This window comes from Rattus rattus, chromosome 4 (assembly GCF_011064425.1).
Source record: "Rattus rattus isolate New Zealand chromosome 4, Rrattus_CSIRO_v1, whole genome shotgun sequence".
NCBI classification, from domain to species: Eukaryota; Metazoa; Chordata; class Mammalia; order Rodentia; family Muridae; genus Rattus; species Rattus rattus.
The window spans coordinates 133,650,253-133,665,607 of record NC_046157.1 but is presented as its reverse complement, the minus strand read 5'-3'; positions in this window follow the sequence as shown (position 1 = coordinate 133,665,607).

Sequence of the window (15,355 nt, the reverse complement as noted above, 5' to 3'; positions counted from 1 at the left end):
AATTACAGAGCGAGATCCCGAGTCAAAAAGGCAAGAACAGGTATGGATCAGAGCAGGCAGTTTACAGGTAAATACAGCGACTCGTTTGAGACTAACAGTTTTATACTCTTCTGAGAAAAAAAAATGCTCAATTTCATTCACAAAAAAGGTAAACCACAATTATGAGAGGCCAATCCAATAATTGTGTGCACAGAATTGGCAGAAACCACAAACCTACAGTTTGCTGACTGGCGACTGGCTTCTTGGATATGTTAGCCTTGGTGTCTCTTTCTCCCCTATTCTGGCCGTACTTGGATTACTTTTTGTAAATTATTTTGCTTATTTACTTATTTACTTTTTTTTTTTGTGGGGTGGTGATGTAGTTCACCTAGTAGGGTTGCTGGGTGAGCAAGCCTGCCTATCTGAGTCTGATCCCTGGAACCCATGTCAAAGTGCAGGGGAACCAGTAACACAAAGTCGACTTCTTACCAGAACACGGGCATCATCAGCCATGTGGGTGAGCACACAGCGCTCTTTAAAGGCTCAACTCTGCACATTTGTGATTTATTTTGATGTAAGGGTTTCATTTAGTATCCCTCCCTCTTTCTCCCTCTCTCCCTCCCTCCCTCCCTCCCTCCTTCCCTCCCTCTTTCTCCTTTCTTCCCTTTCTTTCTTTAAGTTTCAGTAATTATTCTAACACAGTGTATTTAAGAGCCTTGTCAGGGTAAAGCTGTCTTCTGGGTCATTCTACCTGTCCTTGTCACTTTTGTGATTACTTCATGCATTTGGGAAGGATATGTGCTCTCTCCTGAGAGAGAGTCACAGCTAGACTATGTCCCCTGTTCTCTCTGTTCACTTTTTGGGTTTCTTTGAGAGATGAGTGGACTCATAGCTTTGGGGAAAGGCAAGTTTCCAGTTGGCTTAAGAACTTGGTTGTAATACCAGGTTTTCTGAGAAGCACTTCCTGCCCTGCTGTGCACATTCTGTCTTCCACACCATACAGCCTTTAACTTGGGAACACACCCAAGACAGCATTTCTTTTCATTCTTGTATTTTCTCTTCCTCTCCAAGTCTATCAATTTAAGGAAGGGATGAGGGAGACCCAGATGAACACACTGGCTGTGCAAAGCTGGCAACCTGGCTTAATCCCCAAAACCTACATAAAGGTGGAAGGCAGAAACACTTCCCAGAGGCCCTGGGCACACACTGGTCGCTGTGGCACACATCTGCCTATACACACACACACAGAGACACACACACAGAGACACACACACACACACACACAGAGACACACACACAGAGACACACACACAGAGACACACACACACACACACACACAGAGAGACACACACACAGAGACACACACAGAGACACACACACACAGAGACACAGACATACACACACACACAGACACACAGAGACACACACAGACACACAGAGACACACACACACAGAGACACACAGACACACAGAGACACACAGACACACAGAGACACACACACACACACTCAGACAAAGACACAGAAACACAGACACAGATACACACACACACACACACAAATTTTGTGGTGTCATTCCACACTTAATATGTAGATATACTGGGCGTGGCACATATCTTCAATCCCAGCTTTTGAAAGGGTAGGGCAGGAAGACAGGACCGGTACACACTGAATTCCAGAGCTATGTAATGTAATTCCTCCCCTCCCCTCCCCTCTCCTCTCTTCTCCTCTACTTTCCTTTCCACCTTTTCTTTTCTTTCCTTTCATACTGCGTTCTGCCTCTCTGGTGTGCCCAGGTACCTCCTGCAAGCCCTTGGGAGGGGACAGGGTGAAGTCCTAATCAGGGAGTCCACAATGACTTCTGGTCTTTTCTCTGGTGTTCCCTGAGAGTGAGTCAGGAACTAGTCTGTGGTTTTTGCTTCCCCTCAGGGCATCTTGGTTAGAGGCAGAGAGGGGAGGTGGAGCCCTGGATGAGCAGAGTCCAGCCTGATTAGGAATGAGGGCCAGGTGTACCAGAGGGGTTGGAGCGAGAAAGTCTTCCTCAGGAGTCTGAGGCACAGCTCTTTATTCGCCTAAATCAAAGGCCTTCCCTGCTTCAGTACTTAGTGAATCAGCTCTCTGAGAGGATCCTTGCTTGTGCATACTGATTTACTTGACTGTGGATGCAAATGCACGACCTTTATTTGCACTAGGGACTATACACCTTTTGCGGGACAGAATACCCAGGAAGGGAAGCTCATTGGCTGAAGGCGCAGGGCTATCTAGACACCTCATTAGCATGGAGAAGAACTCCAGGTGCTATGCTACATGACTCAGTGCCCCTGGTCCTCAGTGTGGTGTCCTGGTTACTTGTTTCAAAGCAGGTATACAAACAGGTAGGAAGCAGTTCTACTCCTACTGCTCTCGGATCTCTGAGATTCCTGGGGTCTGAGCTCACTCAAACCTGCCAGTTCTTATGTGTGTATGGTAGCATGGTCCCACATGCCCGTCTTTCCTTCCTTCCTTCCTTCCTTCCTTCCTTCCTTCCTTCCTTCCTTCCTTCCTTCCTTCCTTCCTTCCTTCCTTCCTTCCTCCTCCTTCCTTCCTTTCCCTCCCTCCCCTCCCCTTTCTTCCTTTTTTTAACTCTCTTCCCTCCCTCCTCCCTCTCTCCTTCTTTTCCTTTTTTCCAGTCCTGTTTAGTTGTATCCTAGGTCTCTGGGCTACCTAGCTTCTGGTTCCTGGACCTCCGGGCAATGTTAGGTATGGGCTTTCTCTCAATGCATGGGTCTCAAGCTAGACTGGCCATTGGTTGGCCACTCCCATAATTTCAACCCCAACTTTACCCGAGCACATCTTGTAGGCAGGACAAATTGAAGATCAAAGATTTTGTGACTGGGTTGGTGTCCCAATTTCTCCGTTGGATGTCTGGCCTGGTTACAGAAGACGGCTGGTTCAGACTCCGAATCCCGGATGCTAAGAGTCTAGCTAGGGTCACTCTTGTAGATTCCTGGAAGTTTTTATTGCACTGGGTTTCTACTCACACCCAAAATGCACTCCAATCCAAGTTCTCTCTCCTAGTATTGTACCCCCATCCCTCCTGTTTCCATCCCTACCCACCCCCATTACACCCACAAAATCTGTTCTATTTCCCTTCTCATGTGTCCTTCCTTGTTACTTGGCCTCTCTGGGTCTGTGGATTGTCCTTTGCTGGGTTACAGCTAATGTCCACTTGTGAGCACATAGCCTGTTTGACTTCTGTGTCTGAGCTAACTCACTCAGGATGGTTTTTTCCTAGTTCCGCCCATTTGCCTGAAGATGTCATGTTTTTAGTAGCTGAGTAATACTACATTGTGTAAATATGCTGCAATTTCCTTACCTGTTCTTCAGCTGAGGAACTTCTAGGCTGTTTCCAGTTTCTGGCTATTACAAATAAAGCTAAGAACACAGTTGAGCAGGTTTCTTTGTGGCAGGATGGAGCATCCATTGGGTATGCCCAGGAGTGGTATAGCTGGGTCTTGAGGTAGATTGATTCCTAATTTTCTGAGAAACTCCAATAATGATTTCTAAAGTGGCTGTACAAATGTGCACTCCCACCAGTAGTGGAGGAGAGGTCCCCTTGTCCCACATCCTCACCAGCACGAGCTGTCACTTGTGTGTTTGATCTTAGCCATCCTGACAGGTTTAAGAGTCACTTTGATTTGTATTTCCCTGGTGGCTAAGGACGTCAAGCGTTTCTCTAAGTGCTGCTCCGCCATTAGAGATTTCTCTGTTGGGAATTCTGTCCCCCATTTTTAATTGGGTTATTTGGTTCTTGAACTCTTTATATATTTTGGAGATTGGCCCTCTGTCAGAGGTAGGGTTGGTGGAAATCTTTTTCATTCTTTGGGCTTCCATTTTGTCCTATTGATGGTGTCCTTTATCTTACAAAAGCCTTTCAGCTTCATGAGGTCCCATTTGTTGATTGTTTATCTTAGTGCCTGAGCTCTTGGTGTTCTGCTCAGGAAGTTGTCTCCTGTGCCAGTGTATTCAGAGTAATTCTCAACTTTCTCTTCCATCAGGTTCAGCGTATCTGGTTTTATGCTGAGGTCTTTGATCCCCTTGGACTTGAGTTTTATGCAGGATGAGAGATAGGGATCTATTTGCATTCTCTACACGCCTACTGTACTTTAAGCATAAAACCCTTATCTCTTCCTGTTTACTCCTAAATGGCTGACGCAAAGACCTATCAGGTTTATTAATAAGATGCTGGGTAGATACTCAATCTGTTCCAGCCCTCAATCTGTCTATTTTTCAGCCACGTGTCCTTTACCTTCTTTCAGTCTGAGTCTCTACCTGGTTTGCTCTGCTCCATGTGAGTCCTCATGGGGACTCCGTTGGCGACCTGTTCATCATGACTCCTCCTGGACCCTCTGCCTCTTGGCCACCTCTTAGTCTCTCCAAGTGGTCTCTCTGTGTGGTACTGCGTTCTGCCTCTCTCTACCTTGGGTGCTCAGGCACCACTAGGAGGAGGCAGGGTGAAGTCCAAAACAGAGTCCACAGAGGTTTCTGGTCTCCTCTCTGGGTGTTCAGACACCAGAGAGCGAGTCCGAAAGGGGATGGGTCTGAGATGTACGGACTCTTCCCCTCAGGGCATCTGCACACCAGGAGGAGAGGGAGAAGTGGACCTGGGAACTAGCAGAATCTGGTCTGATTGGGAATGCTGGGAGTACCTGAGGGGCTGGAGGTGAGAAAGCCTCTTAGGCAATGGCTTTTTAGTCGAAGGCCTCCCCTTGGGTGATCCTAAGGAAGCAGCTTTCTGAGCGGATCCTTGCTTATTTGTATTGGTTGCTTTATTTGGTGGTGGATGTAAATGCATACACTTTATTCGGGGTGAACCAGGGATTATATACCTTTTGGGGCAGGAATACCCAGAAAGGGAAGCTCATTGGCTGAAGGCTCAAGGTTATCTAGACACCTCATTAGCATGGAGAAGAACTCCAGGTGCTATGCTGTGACTGAGTGCCTATGTAGTGGGGTGTAGTGGTTACGTGTTCTAGAGCAGGTACAGAGTAGGGAGCAGCTCCACTTCTGCCACCAAATCTCTGAGATTCCAGGCTTTGAGCTCATTCAGCCTTCCATTTCTTATGCCTGTCTGGTAGTACATTCCTGCGTTCTAATGGTTTTTCCCCTCCTTTCTTGTGGTTCTTCTTCTACTTCTCTCCTTACTTGGGATCCCTAGCTGGGATCAGAAGTTCAGTCTTCCTATCTCCCTTGCCCAGTCATAGACTGATCAGCATTTTATCAACTTATCAGAGATAATTAGGGGACATTGTTTGCACAACATTGATGCAGGAGATAGTTCAACAGTCAAGACAATTCTAATGTCCTTACTGTAATTGGGCACAGAAATCAGCTGACATCTAGTTAGACCAGCAACATTCGTTGAAGATGCTTTCCTTTCCTTTGTCAATTGTATTTTTCTGGCTTCTTTATCAAAAACCAGGTATTCATACGTGTGGGATTTAATTCTGTGTCTTCAATTTGATTCCATTGATCGCATACATGTTTCTATACTAACACCATGTGGATTTATTACTAGAGCTTGAAATCAAGCATTGTGATACAAGTTCTTTATTGTTCACGATTATTTTAGCTATCCCGGGGTTTTTTTTTCCCATATGAAGTTGAGTATTCTTTCGAAATATATAAAAACGTGATAGAATCCTGCTGGGGATAGCATTGAATCTGGAGATTGCTTTCAATAAGATAACCATTTTTACTTTGTTAATCCTACTGATCTATGAGTGTGAGAGATCTTTCCATCTTCTGACACCTTTTTCACCTTCTTTCTTCAAAGACTTGAAGCTTTGGTCATGTAAGTTTTTCCCTTGCTTGCTTAGAGTTTACCCCCAAGATATTTTAAGTATTTGTGGCTATTGTGAAGGATGCTGTTCCCCTGATTTCTTCTTCAGCTCATTTATTATTTGTGAATAGAAGGGCTGGTGACTTTCTTGCTTGTTTGTTTTATTAATCTTGTTTCCAGCCACTTCACAGAAGGTGTTTATCAGGTGTAGGAGTTCCCTGGTAGAATTTTTGAGGTTGCTTATGTATACTATCATATCATCTTTGAATGGCAATACTTTGACGTCTTCCTTTATAATTTGTGTCTTCTTGATCTCCTTTAATTGCCTTATTGCTCTAGCTAGAACTTCCAGTACTATAGTGAATAGATATGGAGAGAGTGGACAGCCTTGCCTTATTTCCTGATTTTAGTGGAATTGCTTTGAGTTCCTCTCCATTTAATTTGATATTGGCTATACACTTGCTGTAAATTGCCTTTACTATGTTTAGGTATGTCCCTTGTACCCCTGATTTCTCCAAGAATTTTATCATGCAGAAGTGTTGGATTTTGTCAAAGACTTTTCCCACATCTAATGAGATGATCATATGGGGTTTTATCTTTCAGTTTCTTTATGTGGTGTATTACATTGATAGATTTTTCATATGTTGAACCATCCCTGCGTCTCTGGGATGAAGCCTACTTGACCAAGGTAGATGATCTTTTCGATGTGTTCTTGGATTTGATTTGTGAGTATTTCATTGAATATTTTTTGCATCAATGTTCATGAGGGAAATTGATCTGTAATTCTCTTTGTTGAATCTTTATGTGGTTTCGGTATCAGGGTGACTGTGGAATGACTTTTGGCAATGTTTCATCTGTTTCTGCTTTGTGGAATGACTTGAGTATTGGCATTATTTCTTCTCTGAGAGTCTGGTAGAAATCTGTGCTAAAATCTTCTGGCCCTGTTTTGTTTGTTTGTTTATTGTTTTGTTTTTAGGTTCGGAAATTTTAATGACTGCTTCTATTTCCTTAGGGGTATAGGTCCTTTTAAATTGTTTATCTGATCTTGATTTAACTATGGAAAGTGTTATCTATCAAGGAAATGTCCATTTCTTTTAGCTATTTCAATTTTGTGGAGTTCAGGGTTTTTGAAGTATGACCAAACAATCCTTTGAATTTCCTTGGTGTTTGTTGTTATATCCTTCTATTCATTTCTGATTTCGTTCACTTGGATATTCTCTCTTTTTTTTAGTTAGTTTAGATAAGAGTTTCTCTAGTTGGTTCTCAAAGAGCCGACTCTTTGTTTCACTGATTGCTTTGTATTGTTCTCATTTCTGTTTTAGTGATTTCAGCCCTCAGTTTGGTTATGTTCTGCCATCTACTCCTCCTGGGTGTGTTTGCTGCTGTTAAGTTGCTCACATGAGATCTCCAATTTCTTTATGAAGCTACTTAGTGCTATGAACTTTCCTCTTAGCACTGCTTTCGTTCTGTCCCATAAGTTTGGGTCTGTTTTGCATTCATTTTCATTGAATTCTAGGAAGTCTTTAATGTCCTTATTTCTGCCTTGACCCAGTAGTCATTCAGTAGGGAGTTGTTCTGTTTCCATGAACTTGTAGGCCCACTATTGTTTCTGTTGTTGTTGATATCCAGCTTTAATGTGTGGTAGTCTGATAGGTTAGAGGGGTTATTTCAGTTTTCTTGTATCTGTTGAGACTTGCTTTGTGACTGAACTTGTGGTCAGTTTTGGAGAAAGTTCAATGAGGTACTGAGAAGAAGGTATATTCTTTTATATTTAGGTGAAATGTTATGTTAGGTGTTAGTTCACTTGGTTCATAACTTCTCCATTATTTCTCTATTTAGTTTTTGTCTGGATGACCATTGTTATTGGTAACAATGGGGTATTTACATCTTCTACTAATCATGTGTGAGGTTCAATGTGTAACTTAAACTTTAGTAATGTTTCTTTTAAGAATGTAGGTGCTCTTACGTTTGGGGCATAGATGTTAAGGATTTATCCTTTGACGAGTATGGTATCTTTCACCATCTCTTTTGATTAATTTTGGTTTGAACTTGTGTGTAATATTAAAAACCAATCCATGCTATCACTGGCTAAGCACAAGCCGAGGGTCTCAGTCTGTTTCCAGCCTGGCAAATAGCCTGAGATCGCATATTTTTCCTTGCCTTGGCCTCTCCAGATCTCCTAGATAGCTCTCTCCTCTCTGCAGCTGGCTGCTGCCTAGCCTGCTCAGCACTCCCAAATTTCTGAGGCTAGCTGGGGCGCACTCTCTGCCGTGGTTACCTTTCCCTGGAGCTCAGTTGAATTGCCTCGGAAGGGAAACACCAGACAATCTTAGTTTAGAATCAACAGATAACACAATCGCTGGGCACGGGATCTAACATCTTAAACTCACCAACCACTCTGTTAGAAATCTTCCAGTGGTGGATTCTGCCACCCGAACTAACAGCCCCTGGCCCCTCTCATCTGCTTTGCTCCCACTGTCCAAAAGACAATGCCCTCCTCCTGCCTTTTCTCTTCCTCTCTCCACCCTGGAAGGCCCACCTCCTCGCCCGATGATTGACTTCTTTTCATCTTCATTATTATATCAATTAGGGGGAAATTCTGCTACATCTCGCCTTTTCTATCCAATAAAAAAACTTTTTTCTGAAATATAAATTGAGTACAATAACTATTACCATTTTGTAATTTATAAAGTATAAGATATACCTAACATCTAGTCCATCATTTTTTAATCAATTAAATAAAGTACTCTGTTATCTATCCTAACTTAAAGGCTTATCATTCCATATCTGTTATGTCCTGGTTTAGGTCCTATACTATCTGAAAATTATCCTCTCAAATCTGTTCTCTCTGAACCTGGGTTGGCTAAGAGACTATAACTAGTCTCCAATCCCATCAGAAATCCGAGAATGACTAATATTATCTGAAAATATAGGAAGCCTCATACAGCTTCTAGAACTGAGACAAATTGTAGAGATAGCTGCAGGGAGGGGAGAGGTATCTCAGAGATCCGGAGAGGCCTTGGCAGGGGAAACTGTGCTGTCTCAAGCTATGTGCCAGGCTGGGAGCAAACTGAGACCTCCCGCCAGTGCTTAGCTGGGGATAGCATGGATTTTTAATATTACACACAACATGAGTTCTATCTTGTTGGATTTTCAAAAGATATACCGCTTTCTTCCTGGGTCTATTTGCTTGGAAAATCTTTTTTCAATTTTTTATTCTGAGGTAATTTCTCTTTGTTGGTGAGATGTATTTCTTTTATTCTGCAAAAGATGGATCCTGTTTTCATAGCCATTCTCTTAACCTATGTCTTTTTATTGTGGAATCGAGTCAATTGATATTGAGAGATATCAATGACCAATGATTATTAATTCCTGTTATTTTGTTGTTGTTGTTAGTGATGGTGATAGTGGTGGTGGTGGTGGTGTGTGTGCGTGTGTGTGTGTGTGTGTTTCCCTACTCTCGGTTTTGCTAGTGTGAGATTATTTATTTCATGTTCTCATGGATATAATTATCCTCTTGGGTTGGAGCTTTCTTCTAGTACCTTCTGTAGGGCTGGATTTGTCGATAGATATTTTTAAATTTGACTTTGTCATGGAGTATCTTGTTTTCTCAATCTATGGTGATTGAAATTTTGCTGAGTATAGTAGCCTGGGCTGGCATCTGTCATCTCTTATGAGTCTACAAGACATCTGTCCAGGCCCTTCTGGCTTTTAGAGTTTCCGCTGAGGAATCGGGTGTAATTCTAAGAAGTTTCCCTCTTTATGCTACTTGGCCTTGATTTCTGTTTTGCCTTTGGTCTTCTGGTCTTTGTGGTCTGTATTTCTGGCAACTGTTGTGACCTCCCCATCTCTTTCTCTCTATATACAGGGTCTCTCTATGTAGCCCTGGCTTCCCTTGAAGTTGCTTTGTAGACCAGGCTGTTCTTGAACTCAGAGATCCACCTGCCTCTGCCTCATGGCTGCTGGGAGTAAAGGTGTGCGCCACCAGTGGCTGGTATAGGACCTGTTTCACAAAATGAAAACATAGGAAAACAAAACCCAAACCAAAAACCCAACCCTGTTGCAGTGATTTTCAACCCCAACAAGTCTGTATAAAAAAACAAACATACAATCTGGTTACTATATTTATAAGCTGTGTGTCTAGACTGGTCAGATCTAGAGCTGTACTAACTTATTCCCCAGCTATGAGACCCTTTGTTACTTGTCCCAGCCACGTGGTTCTGCTCCATCTTTGTTTCCTCTTCTTCCTCTCTCCTCTCCCTTCTTTCTCCTCTTCCTCCTCCTACCTGCTCCCCACTTTCCAAGACCTCCCCACTTGTCCTACCTTTTCCTTCCACTGCACAATCACAGCCTCTAGTCTTTATTTGACCAGTTAAAATGGAGAAAAGATTCACATGAGATCGCTTGAATATGTGATTAGCTGTTCGACAGGAAGCAGCCCCTCTTGAGGAAGCAGAATTAACATCAGAATACAAACAGCATCAGGGTAACCCACATCATCTCCCCCGTTTTGTCCAATAAAAAGGCTTTTTTCTCCAGATATAAATTGAGCACAAGCATAACAGTTGTGTAAATTATAAAGCATATTATACACTTAACATCCATCTATCATATTGGTCAATTAAAGCACTCCACCATCTATACTAACTTAAGGAGTTTATAATTATATGCCTAAATTATGTTAATTTTAACTAATATTTCCATCTGAAATCCATCCTTACAAATCCAGATTATCTTTCTTAATGTTAAACCACTTAAGTTTGACTATGAGACTATAACTAGTCTTCAATCCCATCAGAGATCTGAGAAGGAATTAAATATTACCAGACTATATAGGAGGCAAAAAGACATAACTTCCAAAACTATATAATTTCTGGAGACAACTGACTTCTGGGATAGTCCCCTAATTTCTTATAACATTGAAGCATCTGTCTTTAGCCTTCTGGCCCAGAACCATCTGTTAGACCTTACATGAAGCAGGAAATTTGAGGGACTAGCATATCCTGTCTTGGCAGAGCTTAGCAAATGACTATCTCACATCTGTTTTTTGTCTGCAGTCTTTTTTTGGACAGTATTTTTGTCTGCAGATGATTAGGGTACTTCTTGAAGCAGCTCTGCCTGGAGGTAATGATGTTCAATATCTTCCTTGAAATAGAATGGGAATTCTCTCAGGAACACACCTGTCTCATAGTCAAATGATCTTTGATGATGAAATAATATTAAATGACATTGTCATGGTTTGAAGATGCTTGGCCCAGGGAGTGGCACTATTAGAAACTGTGGCCCTGTTGGAATAAGTGTGTCACTGTGGGTGTGGGCTTTAAGACCCTCATCCTAGCTGCCTGGAAGTCAGTATACTGCTAGCAGCCTTCAGAGGAACTGAGGATGTAGAACTCTCAGCTCTTCGTGCACCATGCCTGTCAAATTTCTCTGCCTTGATGATAATGGACTAAACCTTTAAACCTGTAAGCCAGCCCCAATTAAATGTTGTTCTTATGAGAGTTGCCTTAGTCATAGTGTCTGTTCACAGCAGTAAAACCCTAAGACAGAAGTTGGGGTATTACTGTAATAGGCCTGACCATGCTTTTGTTTGGAAGTATGTGGATTTTGGGACTTTGGATTTGGAAAGTGGTGGAATGCTTTAAATGGTGCTTAATGGGCCATCCTGGTAGGAATTTCGAAGACTTTGTTGCTGAGAGTAATTTGAACTGTGCAGAGCTGGCCCAAAAGGTTTCAGAGGAGAATTTCAGTATGTGGTATAGAGACTGTTTTTGTGGTATTTTGGTGAAGAATATTGCTACTTTTTGCCTTTGTCTGAAGAGTCTGCTTGAGGCTAAGGTGAAGAGACTCTGATTAATTGCATTGACAAAGGAAGTCTCAGAAACTCCCATCATAGACTTTGTTCTCTGGTTAAATCTCATGAAAAGCATTTTAAACAAGCATAGCAAGCTGAAAAAGGAAAAATATAAAATATATGGTTCGAGTATTATAGGGGCACCAGGAAGTGAAATGGAGCCTGATCCCATGTTCTAGGAGATAGAAGATTAAGGGAGTGGAATTTTGGGGCAAGATCCTACGTAGCTAAGTTTAGGTCCAGGCATGGAGGTACACACCTTTAATCCCAGGAGATAAAGCCAAGCAAATCTCTGAGTTTAAGGCCAGTCTGGGGCAGAGCAAGTTCTAGGTGAAGAAAATTTTAAGTCCAGGCATGGTGGTACATACCTTTAATCCCATAAGACAGGCATGTAGTTCTCTGAGTTCAAAGTTAGTCTACAGAGAAAGTTCCAGGGCAGCCAAGCTTAGGCACAGAGAAAGTTCCAGGGCAGCCAAGCTTAGGCAGTAAAAGAGTTGAAAAACAGAAAGCTAGTGATAATGTAATAGAACAAGGGAACCAAGTTCCAGACCCAGGAAGCAGCAGAACTCAGCAGCTTTGGCCATGTGTCTCTGGCTTTATATTCAAGAGGAGAAGGAGACTACTGGGACAATTGGTGCTGGTTAGCTGGAGCCAAGAAATTAGTGATGATTAAGATTTAGCTCATTAAAAAAAAAGAACCAAAAAAAAAGAGAAGAGTATAGCATTGTTTTGATAGCTGAGTAATATTCCATTGTGTAGATGTACCACATTTTCTGTATCCATTCCTCTGTTGAAGGGCATCTGGGTTCTTTCCAGCTTCTGGCTATTATAAATAAGGCTGCTATGAACATAGTGGAGCATGTGTCTTTGTTATATGTTGGGGCATCTTTTGGGTATATGCCCAAGAGAGGTATAGCTGGGTCCTCAGGTAGTTCAATGTCCAATTTTCTGAGGAACCTCCAGACTGATTTCCAGAATGGTTGTACCAGTCTGCAATCCCACCAACAATGGAGGAGTGTTCCTCTTTCTCCACATCCTCGTCAGCATTTGCTGTCACCTGAGTTTTTGATCTTAGCCATTCTCACTGGTGTGAGGTGAAATCTCAGGGTTGTTTTGATTTACATTTCCCTTATGACTAAAAATGTTGAACATTTCTTTAGGTGTTTCTCAGCCATTCGGCATTCCTCAGCTGTGAATTCTTTGTTTAGCTCTGAACCCCATCTTTTAATAGGGTTATTTGTTATTAATACTCTAACTTCTTGAGTTCTTTGTATATTTTGGATATAAGCCCTCTATCTGTTGTAGGATTGGTAAAGATCTTTTCCCAATCTGTTGGTTGTCGTTTTGCTGGAAAGTATCATCCTGAGTGAGGTAACCCAATCACAGAAAAACACACATGGTATGCACTCATTGATAAGTGGCTATTAGCCCAAATGCTTGAATTGCCCTAGATGCACAGAACACATGAAACTCAAGAGGGATGACCAAAATGCGAACGTTTCACTCCTTCTTTAAAAGGGGAACAAGAATACCCTTGGCAGGGAATAGGGAGGCAAAATTTAGAACAGAGGCAGAAGGAACACCCATTCAGAGCCTGCCCCACATGTGGCCCATACATATACAGCCACCCAATTAGATAAGATGGATGAAGCAAAGAAGTGCAGGCCGACAGGAACAGGAACTCTTGGAGACACAGCCAGGGGCTGTTTAGATCAGTGGTTAGAGCCCTGAGAGACCTGGTTCGGTCCCCAGCTCCGAAAAAAAAGAACCAAAAAAAAAAAAAAAAAAAAAAAGAGAGACACAGCAAATACATAGGCGAATGCCAGCAGCAAACCACTGAACTGAGAACGGGACCCCCGTTGAAGGAATCAGAGAAAGGACTGAAAGAGCTTTAAGGGGCTTGAGACCCCATATGAACAACAGTGCCAACCAACCAGAGCTTCCAGGACTAAGCCACTACCCAAAGACTATACATGGACTGACCCTGGGCTCCAACCTCATAGGTAGCAATGAATAGCCTAATAAGAACACCAGTGGAAGGGGAAGCCCTTGGTCCTGCCAAGACTGAACCCCCAGTGAACGGGATTGTTGGGGGGAAGGCGGTAATGGGGGGAGGGATGGGGAGGGGAACACCCATATAGAGGGGGAGGGGGAGGGGCTAGGGGGATGTTGGCCTGGAAATCGGGAAGGGGAATAAAATCGAAATGTAAATAAGAATTACTCAAGTTAATAAAGATGGAAAAAATAAATTAAAAAAAAAAAAAGAGTATAGCATCACTGAGGTGAAATCTTCTGGGAACTGTTTTCTGAGAGCACAAAGAAGCTGTGTTCCAGAGATAGCCAAGGTTGTACCTCATGCTGCAGCTGTACTTGGTAATGTGTAAGAGTCACCCAGGTGGCACTGGTATTGAAGGCATAAAGGGGTCATGAAGAGCAGCTGAGGCTGTGCACTGTGCGAGGCCATGGAAGCCATTGGTGAAGATACAGCTTTAGTTATAGTTGACAGCCCAGGGTTAATGAGGGCATGCAAAGGATTTGAAGCTTGGCACCGTGAAGAGAGCCTATGAGAAGCTATTGGTGGAGCCTAGTTGCAGCAGAAGACCCCAGTGTATTGGAGATGCCAGTACCATGGATGATCACCAAGAACGGCGGCAGCAGTGGAGTGGATAAACCTGAGCTTAGAGTGCTAAGAGGGCAGAGCTGGAGAAGTGACACCAGCCCTTTGGAGGAGCCCAGAAGATCATGTGTGGATAGCATTGAAATAAGAAGCTGTAACATTGAAGTTGCCTTGGAGACCCTAAGATGTTCAAGATGCCAGAGCCATGGGCTATCTGCTGAGGAAAGCTGCTAACAGTGAGTGGACCCACCCCAGGAGAAAGAAGTTTGTTGCAGTCAACAAAGATGAAAAAGGAGTTGGAGATCTGAAGACTGCTTTGACATCAGACATGGAGATGCAGAGTTTGGACTTTGTCCAGCTGATTTCCTGTCTTGATTTGGGGATTACAGTTAAGTGATTGGATAAATCTCAGAAGAAACCTTGAACTTTGGACTTTTAACATTGTTGAGACTGTTATAGACTATGGGGAGTTTTGAATTAGACTAAATGTATTTTGCATTATGCTATGTTTAAGTATGGGCCCCATAGAGTCATGTGTTTGAACAAGCCTATGGGGGCCAAGGAGTGGAATGTGATAGTTTGTCTATGCTTGGCCTAGGGAGTGGCACTATTAGGAGGTGTGGCCCTGTTGGAGTAGGTGTGTCTCTTTGGGGTGAGCTTTAAGACCCTCCTCCTAGCTGCCTGGAAGTCAGTCTTCTGCTAGCAGCCTTCAGATAAAGATGTAGAACTCTCAGCTCCTCCTGCACCATGCCTGCATAGACACTACCATGCTCCTGCCTTGATGATAATGGACTGAACCTCTGAACCTGTAGGCCAGCCCCAATTAAATGTTGTCCTTATAAGAGTTGCCTTAGTCATGGTGTCTGTTCCCAGCAGTAAAACCCCAACTAAGACAGTCATGTTCTGTGGATCTTTGTTGCTTTTGAAGACTATCTAAATATATAGATAACTGAATTGTAAAATATATAGATAACTGAATTCACTATTTGAATACTCTTGAAAACACTTGCTGTAATTAACTAAATTATAACCTAATATAACCATGAGTTCCACTACATGACTATTAACTTACGTTACTTAATCAT